The sequence below is a fragment of the Periplaneta americana genome, chromosome 9 (assembly GCF_040183065.1).
Source record: "Periplaneta americana isolate PAMFEO1 chromosome 9, P.americana_PAMFEO1_priV1, whole genome shotgun sequence".
Taxonomy (NCBI): domain Eukaryota; kingdom Metazoa; phylum Arthropoda; class Insecta; order Blattodea; family Blattidae; genus Periplaneta; species Periplaneta americana.
Genome location: NC_091125.1, coordinates 117,025,382 through 117,044,343, shown reverse-complemented (window position 1 = coordinate 117,044,343; position 18,962 = coordinate 117,025,382). Strand labels below are relative to the sequence as shown.

Sequence of the window (18,962 nt, the reverse complement as noted above, 5' to 3'; positions counted from 1 at the left end):
TTGCACACAGAAAAAAAAAAAATATGTGCAATGACTGTGTTAGTAAGTAGTGATAAACGAGTGAGAAATTATCCATGAGCTTTAGATTAAGTCAATTTTGTTATATACATGTATCAAACCACGTTCAGGTAATATATCAGTAAATGTGTTAATTACATTTACCATCTTACCCGACTATCGGGGAAAGGTGCCTACAGTGCAGGCAAGAAGAAAACCTGTATTTATAAACAAGGTTAATTAATGTTTTCTGTTTTGTACCAAAAATATAGCTTCAAAATACCTTCCAGACTTTGATATTTCAATATGAAATTCAAAACTAAATGAACAGGATCTTAAATTTTCAATCAAAGAAAAAGTCAGGCATCTTCCCTCGATCCACTCTATATTCTGCATTGGGCTTTGTGACGTAGAAGCGAAATTTGATACCCGGCAGAGTCAAATAATATCCCGACATGTTTTTTTTTTTACTTCGGTGTTTTCTGTCATCAACTTCAAGATTACTTTACCCTTAATACTACATTCTCATGAGTACCACGCTAATTTTATAAAATATAATCTTAAAGTGTAAACATTCAGACTTGCCTATCCTGAACCCCACCTCGTGATCTCAGAGTGCGTCTTACCTGGAACAAAAGAGAACAATAATTAACATGGTAGCTATAGCAACAGTTAAGCTTCTGATCTTTACTTCTGCTCTGCTTTCACGCTCAAAATATCTTAGAAATGAAGAAATTGTGATGATCATGAAGTTTACGTTTACATTTTCCCAGTCAAAACACGGTTCATTCGTCACGTTTCAGCTACATTTTTGTGTTGAAAATTTTTTATTGGTTATTTTACGACGCTTTATCAACTGCTATGGTTATCTAGCGTCTGAGTGAGATGAAGATGATAAATCCAGCGAAATGAGTTCACGGTTAGCGCCAAAAGTTACCCAGCGTTTGCTATTAATGAGTCGAAAGAACACTTCGGAAAAACCTCAAGAAAGCAACTTGTCCCAATCAGAATTTGAACATGGGCCCGCTAGAATATTATGTTGTGTGGCAGCGAAATGTGCATTCTTTGAAAACAAAACTAAAGTTTCTCAGAATATCTAGAAACAATTAGCTGACCACTAAAGAAATTACAAAATTCTATAGCGACTGTGTGTCACATCCATTATCAAGAAAATTAATAAGTATAACTTGGCTACAAAATATTATAATTAATGAAATTATTTGCACATAGTTTGGAACATAAAAACATCGTAGAACGCATAAAGAAATTTGTCTCAGATATCAGCTGAATGGTACATCGGTGCCACAAGTGAACACTTGTAAATACCTAGGTATATATTTAAGTAACAAACTGGGTTGGGAGGAACAAGTCACTAATACCACAAGGAAAGTCTGGAAAGCACTACATTTCTCTATGCGTATTCTGAAGAAATCTAACCGAAGGTCAAAAAAATTAGCGTACAAAACCCTTGTTCGCCCAATTATGGAATATGGAGCAGTAGGTTGGCATCCGTACAGACAAAACCAAATCGATTCAATAGAAAAGGTCCAACACAAGGCAGCAAAATATGTCAAAATGGGAAAGGGACATGGTGAAGAAATAGTAAAAGATTTAGGGTGGGAATTTCTCAAATCAAGGCGACGAAAAACCAGACTCACCGCATTGTTTAAGGCACAAATGTGACACAAAGCATTGACCGACATCAATGCTAGATTAGCAACACCATCATACTTGGCAGGGCAGATCATTTTAGGAAGTTTAAATGTAGAAAACAAAGAACGGAGGTGACAAAATTTTCCTTTGTTAACCGCACAATAGTAGACTGGAACAACTTACCTGCGGCAATCTTTCAGGATGGTCCTCTCAAAATCAATAGGCCTATATTTAAGGAAAGATTGAGAAGATTAGACTGAAAATGTAATTGTAGGTGCAGTGTAATTATCTAAGTTGTGTCATGTAATTAATTAAGTTGATATGTAAATAAATTAAGGTGATACGTAATTAATTAAGGTGATATGTAATTAAGTTGATTTGCAATTAATTAAGGTGATATATAATTACTAAAAATTGGTAATAGTTGGGTGAAATATAAGTACTTATAAGTTAGGTTTACTTTTGCTTATTGTAGGCGTTATTATAGGATAGTTTTTATTTATAGTCCTAAGTTTATTGCATCTATTTATTTATAGTTAGAAATAAATTTAGGTTTATTTTATTTTATTTATTTTATTTTTCTTTCATTGCTGTAATTATCGTATAATTGTAATTGTATTATTGTATATTATATATCATTCCTACCGGGTGTATACCCAATTGTAGTGTTAATAAATACATACATACATCTCTGAACGTTTGCCAGACACTTGTTTGCAGGGACCAATAAACTTAATAGCTTTTCAAGCTGTGTGTTTGTTTCACCATAAGATGCTAAGACATGCAAATTGATACTTATGCTCTATGTTGTGAACTCTTGGCAAGGAGTGACATTCTAACTCTAAGGCCGGCAGCATGCTACATCGAACATTCTGTCTCGGACAGGACAGTTTTATCTCGGACTATCCAATGTGACGATGATAACACTCATTCTTGTAAGGCTGCAACATACTGTACTGCATCGGACATTCATTGGACTGTGAGCTTGAAGCAGGGAAGAAATAGTCTATCAAAATCATTGTAAACTCGAAAAAGTTGTTTTTAATGGAGGATTTTTTTGTAGGAAAAAGGCAAAATTCCATCAAAATAAAGGAATTTTACCAACACGGAGGTTGCCAACACTGTTCACAGAATGGTTCGAATAAGCAAGTCGGTAATCTGATTAAGCCAATGAATGACTGTAGTAAGCAATTACTTGGACAGTTCGGTAATATTAATTCAGTCACTGAAGAAGTCGAATAAGCGCTTAAATCCTTTCTGTAGTTGATACAGCAGCAAAAAGGCTGGAGTAAGCGAATACAGTAAGCAGTTAAGTCTGTTCGGCACTTTGTTCAGTCACTGAACGACTCGAAAAAAAAAAAACAAGAAAAATTATTTAGGTAATTGGGTTTGCTGCTGAATGAGTCAATTAAGCAGAAAAATCAGTTCGTAACTGGTGCAATACTGAATAATTCGAGAAAGCAGTCATGTCACTTTGGAAAGTTGATTCAGTCATTTTTTTATTTATTTTAGTAGGTTATTTTACGACGCTTTATCAACATCTGAGGTTATTTAGCGTCTGAATGAAATGAAGGTGATAATGCCGGTGAAATGAGTACGGAGTCCAACACCGAAAGTTACCCAGCATTTGCTTCATATTGGGTTGAGGGAAAACCCCGGAAAAAACCTCAACCAGGTAACTTGCCCCGACCGGGAATTGAACCCGGGCCACCTGGTTTCGCGGCCAGACGCGCTGACCGTTACTCCACAAGTGTGGACGATTCAGTCATTGAATAAGCGGAGTAAACAGGAAAGACGATTCGGTAATTGTTGCAATCTGAGTAATTCTAAAAAGCAGTCAAGTTATTTCGGTAAGTTGGTTAAGTCAATGAATCAGTCCGATAAGTTGAGTCAATTACTTAATCAGTACAGTAAACAGGAAATTCAGTTCACTAATTGTTGCACTCTGAGTAATTCGCGAAAGCAGTCAAGTCATTTCGGTAAGTTGATTCAGCCAGTGAATCAGTCCGGTAAGTTTAGTCAGATATCAGATACTTAATCAGTACAGTAAACAGGGAAGTCAGTTCGATAAGTTGATTCAGTCAGTGGATTTGTTCGGTAAGTTGAGTTACTTAATCAGTACCTACAGTAAACAGGAAAGTCATTTCGGTAATTGTTGCAATCTAAGTAATTCGAGAAAGCAGTCAAGTCTTCTGTAAGTTAATTCAGTCAGTGAATCAATCCAGTAAGCTGAGTCAGTCACTTAATCAGTACAGTAAGCAGGGAAGTAGTTGTGTAAGTGATGCAACATTGAATAATTTGAGCAAGCAGTCATGTCATTTCAGTAAGATTATTCAGTCACCAACTGATTCGAATGAGCAGTAAACCAATTTTCGCAAGTTAATTCAGTCACAGTGAGTGTAATACGCAGTTCAGTAATTTGATTCAGTCACTGAAGTGGCAAGTGAGTTTGATGAGCTGATTCTGTGAATGAGTGAATCTGACCACGCGCCAGCAGCAGGAATCAATAATCAATAAAAAATAAGATCCCAAGAGGGCTGTCCTCCCCAGCTTGACCGGGGTGAGATGGGATGGGGTGACTGAAAGAAAGAGATTCGCTATATATCTCTCTATAGTTTGCGGAAACCGCAGTGAATATTAGCAAAATTTCGAAAGTCGGTGTCTTTTAGCCTACGCACTGCTTACTATTCTAAACGCACAAAGAAATAGTGAGAGTTAAATCTTTCGTTGTGTGCAAAGAGGTGCTAAGCAATATTAATCAGTTATGTAGCGACTTTGTACTATATCAACTGTAGAATTATTTAGAGTCAGTGGAATTTGTGATAGCAAAATATACTCGTACTTTGGAGTTGGAGAGATGAGTCAGAGGACTGGCGAAGAATTTATCCGGTATTTGCCTTACAGCTGAAAAAAGCCCGGTAAGATCAAACGAGTTAACTTGTCCAATAGGGATTCGAACTCAGATCCGAAAGCATTCTTCGCACAAGAATCCGACTCGGTACCGTACAGCGCAAGCATCGGTAGTGGCTAATTGATTTTACTAAAGGAGATATTAAAAAAAGAAACCTGTTATAGCGGAATTTTAATGTGAGGTTAGGGTATATTGTTACTTTTATGTTTCGTTAAGTTTTGTTACGATAATTCTACTAGGCTATGTATAGTATAATAAATGGTCTGTTAATTCATTCCTAGATGCTGGATGTGAACGAAGTCAGTCCGATAGTTTACTGCGGAACAAATTGTTTCAAAGGATTTGGCACTAGGAACGGAAGGTTTTTTAAGTCAAAATATGACTCAGATTTCAATAATTTATTATGTAATAATAATAATAATAATAATAATAATAATAATAATAATAATAATAATAATAATAATAAAACTTACTTACTAATGGCTTTTAAGGAACCCGCAGGTTCATTGCTGCCTTCACATAAGTCCGCCATCGGTCCCTATAGCCTACTGTGCAAGATTAATCCACTCTCTATCATCATATCCCACTTCCCTCAAATCCATAATATTATCCTCCCATCTACGTCTCGGCCTCCGCAAAGGTCTTTTTCCCTCCGACCTCCCAACTAACACTCTATATGCATTTCTGGATTCGCCCATGCATTCTACATGCCCTGCCCATCTCAAACGTCTGGATTTAATGTTCCTAATTATGTCAGGTGAAGAATACAATGCGTGCAGTTCCACAATTGTGTAACTTCTCCATTCTCCTGTAACTTCATCCCTATTAGTCCCAAATATTTTCCTAAATAATAATAATAATAATAATAATAATAATAATAATAATAATAATAATAATAATAATAATAAAAATCCGTAATTTTATGTGAGACCGTAACAGGCCTTTGTGGCCTAACACTTGTCAGGCAGAAGAAGAAGAAGAAGAAGAAGAAGAAGAAGAAGATAATCCGTGGCGCTACAGCCGTGGCGCTAAGGGCCCAGACCGATCAGCCGGCTCCTGACCTCATGTCCACATGCCGAAACAGAGGTGGACGATCATCCAATCAGAATGAAGGTATAGTATGGTTTGCACGATGATCCCCCAGCCGTCATAGCTGGCTTTCGCAACCGGATTTCGCTACCTATCGTCCCCAAGTGCATCATGATGTTAGGTGGATACCGGTCCCATACACTGATCGAAATTTCATGAGAAAATTTCTTCCTTATGAGGACTCGAATCAGCTCGAATTCCGTAACGCGAGTCCCAGGCAGGATGTCTCAGACCACCAATAATTTATTAGTTTATTACGCAAGACTAGAAATTAAGCTGCTGCGTTATCAATATACAGGGCGATTCACGAGTTACCGCCACTTACGGAGCAGTGAGTAAGTTGACAGCGAAATGAGTGTAGTGCTGAAAGGTACTTGTTCATGTGTGAACATATCATACTCGTGGGTTTTAGTTCGAACTTAGGGTTAGATATAAATTAGATTTACTTTAAATGTTATTTTAAGTGATCGTGCTTAATTTAATTTGAGATTATTATTATTATTATTATTATTATTATTATTATTACCACTATGAATTATTATTAGTATTATTATTAATTGTATTTATTTTATTGTGTTAATTATTATTTGTCATTAATTAGTTAGTGGTAATTAGTTACCACTGCCACCGGGTATTTACCCATTTGCAGTGTGAATAAATAAATAAATAAATAAATAAATAAATAAATAAATAAATAAATAAATAAATAAATAAATACATACATACATACTCCCGAAGACATTTTGAGCAAAACAGCCATATAAACACGTGTTCTATTCTCAATATTTTCAGAGTTACACTAATAGGAAGTTATTAAAAATATTTTTCTTTAGTTTTAATGGTAAAAGAAATTACAATTGTGGTTCTTGTAAACTCTTTAAGACTGTACATTAGGATGCAAAATTGAACTGTAAAGAATCAAGTTGTTGAAAGTGATCTGTAACAATTGTTGTGGTAAGTGTATAAGAATAATATAATTTTTAGTTTTAAAAAATCTATACAAAGCAACTAAGGAATTAACAACACATTTCTAGCTTCAGAATACTAGCCAATTAAAGGAAGTATTCTTCTGAATAGTTCATTCTCTATTTATAACATTCTCCTATCCTTAAAACTAAAGAAAAAATGTATTTTTTTAACAACTTCAAATTAGTGTAACTCTGAAAGTATTGAGAATAGGACCCATGTTTACATGATAGTCTTTGCTCACAATATCTTCAGAAATAAACTCCGTAAGTGTCGGTAACTCCTCGTGAATCATCCTGTATATGCAGAAGAATAAATTTTAAGATTTTAAGAACGGTAGACTTGGATAAAAAATGACTGAATTGGCAAGACATCATCCATTTGGCAGTGAAACACTAATCAGGGCACTAGCACCATATTTATTGTTACTTGATCGTCCGCAGTTTCAAGAGATGGCGCAGAATCCATTGCATTAGCTCAGTGCGGATATTGTAACCAGATATTTTACGAATTATTAAATTGCGTTTATTGTTTTCTTTCTCCATTACTCCTTAGAATAACTCGTGGAGCCCATGATCACGTCTCAGGCTCCGTGGAGCACACTTTGAGAAACCCTGGCTTAGACTGTTGTGTGGTCAGATTCAAAGAGCTCGAGGACAAAGACAAACCACTTGCCATTAATATCGCACATTCATCACTTCATTGCTTGAAGGGTGTACAAAGCTTTGGAATACGATCTGCGAATATACATGTAGACTACTACTGAAATGGCGCTCCTCGAACTCAGTATGGATATGCTGTGAGATATCCAAAAACATATGGCTCATTGCCATCGCAAATTATTTAGAGTATGTAATATTTCACATACACTAGCTGCTTCTAGCTATAAATACGGTTAACCTGGGAGGAAAGTCGAAATTATTTCCTTCCCTTGGGGGTTGGGTGTGTGTCCTTGTCTTATGTCTAACGCGTGTTGTTTTCAGTTGTGGCCGTGCGCAGTATTGAACACGTGACAAAGGAATATCGCTAGTGTGATAGTAAAACCCCAGATCACATAATATATTGCTCATTCCTATGTTAAAATCGGTTGCACTTTGAAGAGAACAACCGCCAGGATCGCCACCCGTCCGCCGTAAACGAAAACTAGTGCAATTCAAATGGGAATTACGACGTGACTCGTTATGTAACAACTAGATGGCAGCATAGTAAACCTGACAAAAGTTGTTACCGTCAAAACCTATAACGCCGAGCAATCTGGGTATATATTATGATCTAGGGTTAAACGTAGATCCACATTTCTAATTTTTACTTTTAGATTCTAATATCACGGATTCAACCCCTGTCGACGGCTGTAGACAACGAGGAGCTGATGACACTACTGAAAACCACTACTCAAAATATCGAATTATCCTCAATATACAAGCGAAGGAATTTTGCCCATCTGTTGACGTCACACCTGCGTAACGCTTTGTTGTGTAAAGAAGAACGGTATTTTTCGCGATTTGTAAATCAATTACAATGAATGTAACGTGATTAACTGAAGCAAGAATGGACTCGCTGCTGTGCGGCGCGGCAGTGTGACGTCACACGCATCGCCAGTATCCGCGTTTAGAGAAGTGTTACTTGGAAGCCATTACTCGTAGAATGGTCTAGTTTGCGCCATTGTGTGTATAAATAGAATATATCATCCCAGAATATCATTTTTAGTTCAGTACCTTTCTAAGTGGAAAATTCTCAGGAGCAGTATTCATGCTGATCAGTTTCAACCTCATTATTTCTCCTCCCACTCCTTCCAACACAGCTTCATTTCTTATTCTCTCTGTCCACGTCACACGCTCCATTGTTCTCCATATCCACATTTCAAATGCTTCTATTCGTTTCTCTTGACTTCGTCGTAATATCCATGTTTCTACTCCATACAATACCACTCCACACAAAGCACTTCACTAGTCTCTTCTTTAGTCGTTTCCCCAGGGGTCCGCGGAAGATGCTCCTTTTTCTATTAAAAGCTTCCTTGGCGATTGCTATCCTCCTTTTGACTTCCTGGCAGCAGCTCATATTACTAGTTATAGTACACCCAGGTATTTGAAGCTGTTCACTTGCCCTACTGCCTCATTTATAATTCGGAAGTATAACTTCTTTATTTTTCTTCCTATGACCACGGTCTTCGTCTTGTTTGCATTTGTCTTCATTCCATACTGCTCACAGCTATCATTTAGCACCAGTAGCATATCCCTTAGTATCATCTCCTCTTTTACCAACAACGCCATATCATCAGCAAATAAACTTGTTCTATTGGTTCATTATTTATAATTATTTTTGATCTGATAGCCTTCTTACCTTCAAACCTTTACTTTAGTTTTACTGTTTGATGTAAACAAATTATAAGTAGACGCAATTTTATAAAATATATGTTATGACATTTCTCTTTTCTCAAATTATGATAACAGGCAGTACTACAAAAATCACCGTGGAAACGCTGCCATAGAAAGAAAAGGAGCAAGTAGAACAAAAATGTCACTGATCCTACGTGTAACGATATCCGCCAAGTATTGATAGGAAGAAGGAAAAACAGAAATGAGATCCTGGCAGCAATGTCCTGTGTATTAATGATTATATTCTGAACTGTGAATATATTTCAGCAATACTAGTTACGAGAGCTGTTATGGAATTTTGTGCATCCCTCACATGAAGGCTGAGTCTCTAAACAACACAGAGGGATGGATATACCACCAGCTTTATCCTACGGCCAATTAACCCCAAACACTGAGAGTAGAGTAGGGTAGGGGGTGTGTGGAGCTCTCGAGGGACGCACGGGGGTGGTACAGCACAATGCTGAGTCGCACACACGCATTTCATTTACAAGGCGCGTGCGCCTCGAACCCGGGTTCTCAGACAACGTCTAAAATGAAGGAGTTAAAAGATTTGAGAAACTACTTTCTTAAAAACATGTGCATTTATTTCATTTTTTTTACTCTACTATTGAATGTTTCTAAGTGCAATATAAATTTATGTTAAGAAGTTTCTGTTTTATTTTGTAAATCATCTCGCAACCGCCTCCAGCTCTTTGCACGACCCCCACATTGGGAACCACTGGATTAGTGTATAAAACAGAGTAAAGTAGAAAAGAGGAGAGTATATGAGAGACGTTGAGCAGAAAAAGTTAAGTAGAACAAAAAATAGGAGTACAAGAGAAAAGAAATGAGTAGAGCAGGAAGAAGGAGAATAAAGCGGAAAAGAGGAGAATAGACCAAAAAGAGGATAATAAAGCAGAAAAGAGGAGAATAGAGTAGAAAAGAGGAGACTAAAAAAGAAAATAAGAGCAGAAAAGAGAACACAGCAGAAGAGAAGAGCGTAAAACAGGAAAGAGGAGAATAGAGTTGAAAGGAGGCGAATAGAATACAAAAGAGGAGAATGGAGTAGAAAAGACGAGAATGGAGTAGAAAAGAGAAGAGCAGAGAAGAAAAGAGGACAATAAGGTAGAAAATAGAATAGGGTAGAAAAGACGAGATTAGAGCAGGAAAGAGGAGAATAGAGTCGAAAAGAGGAGAGTAGAGAAGAAAAGAGAGTAGAGTAGAAACGAGGAGAGTAGAATAAAAGGGGAGAATAGAGTAAAAAAAGAGAATAGAGTATAAAAGAGGAGAACAGAGTAGAAATGAGCAGAAAAGAGGAGAATAGAGCAGAAAAGAGGAGAATAGAGCAGAAAAGAGGAGAATAGAGCAGAAAAGAGGAGAATAGAGCAGAAAACAGGAGACTAGAGAAGAAAATAAGAGAGTAGAACAGAAAACAGGAGACTAGAGAAGAAAATAAGAGCAGAAAAGAGGAGAGTAGAGCAGAGAAGAGGAAACTAGGGAAGAAAATAAGAGTAGAAAAGAGAACAGAGTAGGAAAGATGAGAACAGAGTAGAAATGATGAGTAGAAAAGAGGGCAATGGAGTAGAAAAGTGGAGAGTAGAGCAGAAAAGAATGAAGTAGAAAAGAGGAGAATAGAGCAGAAAAGAGGATAATAAAGCAGAAAAGAGGAGAGTGGAGAAGAAAAGAGGCAAGTAGAGCAGAAAAGGGTAGAGTAGAGCAGAGGAAAGTATAAGAGAAAAGGGGGAGTAGAAAAGAAAAGAGAATAGAGCAGAAAAGAAGAGGACAGTAGAGGACAAAAGAAGTGAGAAAAATAGAGGAGAGGAGAGTAGAAAAGAGGAAAGTACAGCAGAAAAGAGAGTAGAGCAGAAAAGATGAGACTAGAGAAGAAAATAAGAGCAGACAAGAAAACAGAGGAGAAAAGAGGAGAGTAGAATAAGAAAGAGGAAAGTATAACAGAATACAATGTAACACAATATGGGGTTGAAGTAATATGAACACAGAAAAGTAGGCGAAGTAGAATAGAGAAACAAAGAACAAGTTCCACCAACACTACATTCGAATTGCATTATGTCTATGCCATGAGGAAGTGTACGAACTGAAGATAAAGAAATAATACAATTTTTAGAGATGACGTAGCAATACAGAAACGAAGTAGTAATGTAAATTGCAGGTTAAACCGAAATATTTGGAGAAATCCTGTTTCGAGCTCCAACACAGTACGAATAACCGACTGGCTAGAGAGTCTCCAAAGCTTCGACTCGTCATTTGACAGGTACATGCGTGACATATGCATAAATTTGTTAACTGTACTGCACACAAAAACTCGACTGATTCCCAGATGGACACGCGCGCTGTAGTTATGATTATCAAATGTTTCAGAATGGCTCGTGTGTATTTTTGTTGTTTTTATTTTCAAATCTGAATAGGAAGTCGAAACAAATGCATCATATATTGCGAACGAACAATGCCTGTTCATGTTCAGATTGTTATCATGATTAACCCAATGTGCAGTTTGTTTGTTTGTTAAATTTATAATATTGTTTAGCCCTATCAGCGGTCCTGTGTTCACGATAATGCAGGCCTGTTCGCTCCTCGGCGTTTTGCCTACAGCCCAGGGGCAGCCTCGCACTACTAATAGTAAAACAGACCTAACAGACGCACAGAGCCGCATTCAGTATGTGCGGGGGAAAATGTATTTTACCTTCAAAGAATAGACTGAACAAATCTTATTTCGAAAATAAAACTTTCATTGAATAGATGGCCTTGTATTTCGCAAATATTCATTCCACTAAACAGATGGACCAAGTCGAGTTTTACAAACATTTTATCGAAGCGCATGAACCCAGCTGCGTTGCAAAAACATCAAGTTAATTAAATATATTGACCGAATCGTATAGTTGTTTTTCATAAATCTCTCTTAAGCAAATACATGGACGAAGTAGTCTTTCACAAACGTTAATTTAAATGAAGTAGCCATGTTATATAAATATCCCTTTAGGGCAGTATAAAGATCAAACCATAGTTCACATAAAAATATATGTATTTGTCATCAAGAGATTTCCTTGGTGGTCCTGTGGACACGGGTTTTAAATTATTTGTCGTGATAAAACATAACTTCTACAGAAAAATAATAAAATTTTCGCCTATCTTCATATTGGCAATGGTTGTCAATATCCAATGTAATTCGTGTAGACATTTTTAAAGCCCTGAAATTTTTGTCTGTAGAAGCTTTAAATTCGAGACATAATTTCGCAAACAATTTTTACGAAAAAAAAAGTCTCTATGTCTGTGATATTTAGGATTATATTAACTTTACAAACAAATTTGCATAAATATTCTAAGTTATACAATTTTTGTCTGAGTTTTCGATCGGAGTTATCATTATGCAAACAATATACATTTCTTTGAAAGAAATATTTTGAAAATAAGTAACCCATGAAGGGTCGGGCCAACCAACCACGTGCTGGTCTCACGTCCACATTCCTCAGCAGAGGCGAATGACCATTCAAACAGTGCGTTGGTAACGTATGGTCAGCATCGTCATCCCACCCCCAGCTGTGATAGCTGTAGGCTAAATCGGGTTTCGCTACTTACGTAGGTATGATGTCAAGAACCACGACGCTAAGGTGCAGAACAAATTTTAAAAGTAAACTGTCCATATTATTCGTTCCAAGACAAGAAAACCTTTGTTTATTATACGTTTCCTTCTTATCGACGATGGTTTGTAATCACTTCGCTTATCGCTTACAATAACAAATATTGCTACAGCATCTAGGATGAGGTATGTAAATGATAGGCCTATTTGTTTGTAAACTCTTTAAAAACCTCTATTGCCATTTCTACTCTATTCTGTACGGTTAAAGATTCTATAACTTACATATAATAAAGTGTATTTGAGGGTATATGTGTGTTTAACATAATTACATTTTAACTTTTTTTCTCTTCCTATATTTTTTGGACTCATATAGATCTACACATCTTGCCAGTTGTCATGAAACTAACTTCCATTCCATTTATCTCTGATCTTATATGATAAGTAATGAGAAATTAATTGTTATATCCGATTTGAAGTAAATTTTCATTTTGTATTTTTTTTAACAAAACCATTTTAATTTTTACATGTCAATTTCTTTCTAGTAAATCGGTTCAGTTGATATTCCATATGCAGAAAATTCGTAAAATTGTTTACCAGATATCACTGTACAGATACGGAATTAAAAAATGGGCCGAGTCTTGCTAGCAGTCCTCCTCTATGTAGGCAACAAGCTTCACAAGACTGTCCACAAGTAGCATACGCCGCTCTTGTTTATTGGACATGAGCAATGCGTTATATCTGGAACTTAGAAAATTCAGGTGGCCCAAATTTTGTTTCTGAGTATGTACCTAAATATACGGACACATAGATGACATGCACTTCCATGCCAATTTTCAAATACATTTTACAGCATTTTATCTTATACTTCGTACAATGAGAAAATAGAAAAACAATAAGAACTAGAAGTGATATACTTAATTTACCGACAAAGTAGCAAGGTCCTTTAATCTGGAGATATCTATAAATAAAAACGAAGTTACGTCTTTATCTTGAAAAGCCGCGTCAGAAAAAAAAATTGTCAGTAATTCAATAAATTATGCAACAGGTTAATTATTTTTAATTGTTTACGTTGTGAAATGTACGTTGAAGAAACTAAAACAGTATGTCCACAAAAACATAACAGGCAATTACAATATGGGAATCATAATTCAAAAGCGTACTAGGCAGAAAATCTATAAAACATTGGCAAGATCAACACTATTATTATGGAAGTATGGCTGGACTATAAAGAAATTGGATCAGGATTATTTCTTAATAACAGTGACGAGATTATATTGGGAATGTATTTATGTATGTTTAGTCAGCAGTACGAGGACTGGTTGGAACCTTAAAAGCAGGCAGCGCATTTTTGTTCCCAAACAAGTTAGGAAAGTTATCGGTTAGTATATCCTGGAGTTTCAGGGTTCAAACTCTAACCTTAAATGCTTATATCAGGACGCTACGAAAGGTAAAACCTAGTTCTGTACATAATAATAATAATAATAATAATAATAATAATAATAATAATAATAATAATAATAATAATAATAAAGCATGACAACTGTAAGTGGGATTGCTACTAAATTGGAATGGTCTGTCTAGCTACTTTTTAACCATATAAACGCACTAACACAGCGAAACTAGCGCTCTACAAAATATTAGTGCTACATATGAGAGGAAATATAATTATATGGATGATAATACTGAACTGAACTAGTATATATAATATATATTATAGAACATAAGAGTAAACATGATACACATTAACTGTATATACTCTATAAATACAATATAGACAGTTAATTCATTTAACAAAATCAGCTCCGTTACGGTAAAGAAAAATATGTATTCTGAGATTATGAAATTCATATCTTTTACCATAACTGTCAGTAAAAATTTGTTTAAGCTAAGAAAATGTTCTTCCTACATCACAAGACGTTACAGTGACAATTGTAATAACAAAAATCAATATACAAATTAACAATATTTACATTTTACACAATATATACAAAATACAGGTCAAAATGAGGTATTAGATGTACCAGAAGAAACTACTCGATCCGCTGTACGTTTGGGAACAAAAATGCGTTCCTGCTCATAAGTGACACCAACAAGGTATCACTCGTGAGGCAACTAAGCCAGGAGGTAATGGAGTAGGATGGCTAATTCATTTCCCTCTCCATTGTAAATATAGCTTACTAATAACAAAGTTCACTAATGAGACTGAGATGTATGCAATACTTATTCAATATCTTGTGACTCCGCATCAATGCTGAAGATTAGAATTCATAACGAATACTTGTAAAACTTATTATAACGACAATCTGCATATCTATACAGCCAGATCTTTTAAAAGTAAGCAAAGATAGTACAAGATGGGAAGCCAACACTTATCAAGTGAGATGTTGCAAATCAAGCTTTCAGGTATAACTCCCTGTAAAGTTGATTTGAATAATTTCAATACACGTCACTGTTCGTTAACAGAAAACCACAATTTAAGTCACACAGAGTTAGTGTGCACTCAACGCTGGTTGCTTGACGGTTGTCAGCCCACTTTGAGGTCTGTGGATATAGAGGGAAAAATTGGATCGGTGTCTGGTAGAGTTCCCGGGTAGCTCAGTTGGTAGAGCGTTGGTATGTTAAACCAAAGGTCCCGGGTTCGATACCCGGCCCCGGAACAATTTTTCCCTCGAAATTATTCAAGTGAGATGTTGCCTACTGTCTGAAAATAGAACTGTCAGAATCTCAATCAGAGATATATTTATGAGGAAAACAACTGCGTATTCACTTTCGGAACATAATAGAAAATTGGATATGTACGAGTATGAAGAATTAGGTATGTAGCCAATACTGAAATTTATTTTGGACCGCAGTTTGAATTAGACAGGACGAATGTGACACGGTACCCATACAACTGACAGCGAAAAGGAAACGAATGATGAGTATAAAATCCAAAATCCATCAGATAGAAACATCTTAATATCAGCAGTTAGGTAGTGGCAGTGTGGATTTCTGAAAGTCCGAATTCGAGATTCTTTGCTTTACCCTATTTCCCTAGCCAGACAATACATACCTGATTATTATTGTGATAGTCAACGTCCTATTCCTACCAAATCTCACTTGTATCTCCATGCATCATACATACACGTAGCCCGTTGTGATAATTCCCCACTCCGCGATGTACGACTGTGGATTATTAACTTCAATATAACTGTCGGGGGCTGGAACCCTCATCCCTCCCTCCCTCTCTCTTCAATTATTGAGATCTTAATGGATTCCGGGGGAAGAAACCGCCCATCCAACACAATGAACATGTCAGGCACAGTATCTGCTGTCAACGGGATTCGAACCCAATGAAGACGGTAGTGAATCATGACACACAATCAGAGAGAAACACATGCGCAGGGAAGTGGACTAAGAGGGGAAATAAACATTTCGTCGTATGTTGAACATCAGCAGTTGAACCGTATGTAACGCTAAATCACGACTGTTGCATCATTCCTTTGAAGTTTTGCGATCTGTAGGGGAATCGCAATCCTGTCCACATCTTTGGGAGAAAAAGGGACTTAATTGTAACTTTCTTATTGTAGGCCTTTTACTTGTGTGTGTTTGAGAGTAAGTGTCCATCCGCATGTAGACCAACAGACAGGTCCAACATGCGTATAACCACGGAAGGTAGATACGAGATTGAGAAATGACTGTAGGGCGACTTTTCAACCCCGAAGATACCAAGAAGATGACAACGGTACCAGATAACACAGACACGTGATGAATTTGTGCAGCTGCAATAATAAGTAGACATTCGGTTTTCTAAACTAGCTGTAACGACATTAGCTCATAAATTAAATTACATCATCTCATAAATTAAGTTATTACTTTTTCGTATAGGTTTTATCTCAAATTAAATAAACATGTACTAGCCGTTAAAATTTAACTGAAGAATACTGCTAGAGAATCTTTAATGTATTGTAAATATTCATAATTTAAATATGCATGTCATTATTGTACTGATTAAGGCTGCTTGAGTGGAAGAGAAGGCCTTATGACCTTAACTCTGCCAACGAAAATAAAACATTCTATTGTATTCTAACGACTGGGGAATCATCTTACTAAACACACGATACCCTCGTAATGCTAGGATGATCGTTCACCTCTGCTGAGGCAAGTAAACGTGAGGTCAGCAGTCGGTTAATCGGCCTTGGCCCGCTATGGGTTGTCGCGCCCAGGCGTTATTTGTTTCTTTTTTATTATTTAATGTCGCTGTATTAACTACTATTTACTTATCGTCGATGGGATTGGTCATAGCGAGATGGCATTTGGCGAGATGAGGGTGAGGTTTCGCCACAGATTACCTAAAATTTGCCTTATGGAAAACCTTGAAAAAAAAAAACAACCAGGTAATCAGCTCAAGCGGGAATCGAACTCATGTCCGAGGGCAACTCCGGATCGGCAGGCAACTGTCTCAGCCAACTAAGCTACGCCGGTGGATAGTTGTTTGTTTCTTTCTTTGAAAACGAAAATAGAAGCAATATTTTTCATTAGACCTATCAGCAATGGAAAAAGTACATTCTATAACTCTTGTAAACAATTCATTGCTTTCGTCCCAAAATTGTTGTTTATTTTATTCATAAAATAAAATTCTAAGTTGTTTAAACAGTGACTCAAAAACGTGCAACACTTTTCCTAATTTTACATAGGTCAATCGCTTACTAGGCCTACTGATGTACTGTAAATGATTTGTCAGGACGCAATGTAAGTGAAATATGTTTACTGTCACTTCAAAATGCAATTCGTTTTCATCCAGCTCTTAACAGTTTAGGAGTTTGGATCCTTTTTGTTTGGCTTAAGCAACTGTTATGCTGAAAGCATGACATGATAACATTACAGTAAGCGTATGACATCACGCACAAATAATGTCTACAAGTAGCAGTCACGCAGAATATATGAGACTTTAGAGGAAAAGAAAAATAATATGACATTGAATATTTTAATTTTGTTAACGACTGTTTCTTTGAATCATTAAATAAAATTACTGAATCCCACATGCTTACAATATAATATGAATAATTTTTACAATGTCTTTGGAATGAGTTAATTGATGTATAGAATTAAAGCGAAGTATTGTGAAAAGATAAATGCTATAAGTAATATTAATAGAACATAACATTTAGGAACACTAATATGAAGCCATATGAATAGGGGGTATATTTTAACACGTTTAAAAATATAAATCATAATTGATCGTGTCGAGATTCGAACCGTCGATCCCGTACTCTAGACACATACGTTTTAACCACTCGATCACTTGCCTTGCCTCCAACCATTAGATGTTTTTATAACATGGCAGAATGCTCCCAGCTCTTCTGTATATTTCTGCTATTTTTTTCTCAAAACTGCATGTCTGTATGTTTGTACAGGGACATCACTTTATTTTTACCAACATTTTTAACATTAACCTGGCTATACTCGGAAATACTGTTGCCCCCTTCCATTACAGGAGTTTGATGTTACTAGTGCAATATGTAAACAAATCATTCTACTAGGTATAGGAGGAGAGAAAAGTAGTGTATCCATTTATGTTGTAGGGAAATACGATATTACGATTTTCAGTTTGATCATCACTTTTACGGAATTTATCAAAATACAGTAGAGTAGTAACATTTTTTTTTCAAAAACTCAACTTTTCGGGCCGATATGTTCGTTATGTATTGTCTACTTTATTTAGCATAATTAATTATTGGTATTAACATACAATATAGAGAGTGCATTTAAATTGAGGGGCTCATAAGTAAAGGGCTGTAAGTGCACTTAAGTTACTTTTGAGAAAATGGGGCTTAAATATTTAAGCTTTCGTAAAATCGGTGAAATTTTTATTTAAATTTTAATGTGTGATGCGATTAAAATATCCCTTTGCCACTAAAATTTTAGATACTTTTGCTTACACTGGATGCACTTAACTCATGTTATTACAAATGTCACTAGCATTCATTTGCTTCTAGCCACCTCAATTCAAAATAAGCTAATCTGAATTTTTAAACAAGTTGCTGAAAATGGTTGCCGTTCATTACAATGCAGGCTTCAATTCAGTACGCATATTATTAAAAACATTTTGAAGCATATTCTCTGAAATTGAATTCATCGTTTCTTGAATATAATTTTTTAGTACGATATTATTAATGTAGGTTCTTTCTTCTATAGAAAACGCAATCATATTTATGAAACACACTGCAGTGTTTACTTCACTGCTTGAAGACTTCGAATGCAACAGCGGCCGTAAGTTTGTGTGTCTGACGGGAGCAAGGACATTAGTGAAGGGGTGAGAGTGAAGTACATTCAGAAATGCAGGTACAAGTAAAAATAAAATGATGTCCCTGTATAAGGTAAAGGTAACATGCCATGAAGGCACTTGGGGGGCATG

The 18,962-nt window shown here is 36.1% G+C and overlaps 1 protein-coding gene and 1 non-coding gene across 5 annotated transcripts in view; one reads left to right on the top strand and one right to left on the bottom strand.

The window, feature by feature from the left end:
• LOC138706411 (kinesin-like protein CG14535) overlaps window positions 1-18,962 on the bottom strand; it is a 572,747-nt gene that overhangs the window by 277,676 nt on the left and 276,109 nt on the right. The gene's annotated exons all lie outside the window — the stretch shown is intronic.
• Window positions 15,150-15,222, top strand: TRNAN-GUU (transfer RNA asparagine (anticodon GUU)). Its single transcript has one exon. It is a non-coding gene; the product is annotated as a tRNA-Asn (tRNA).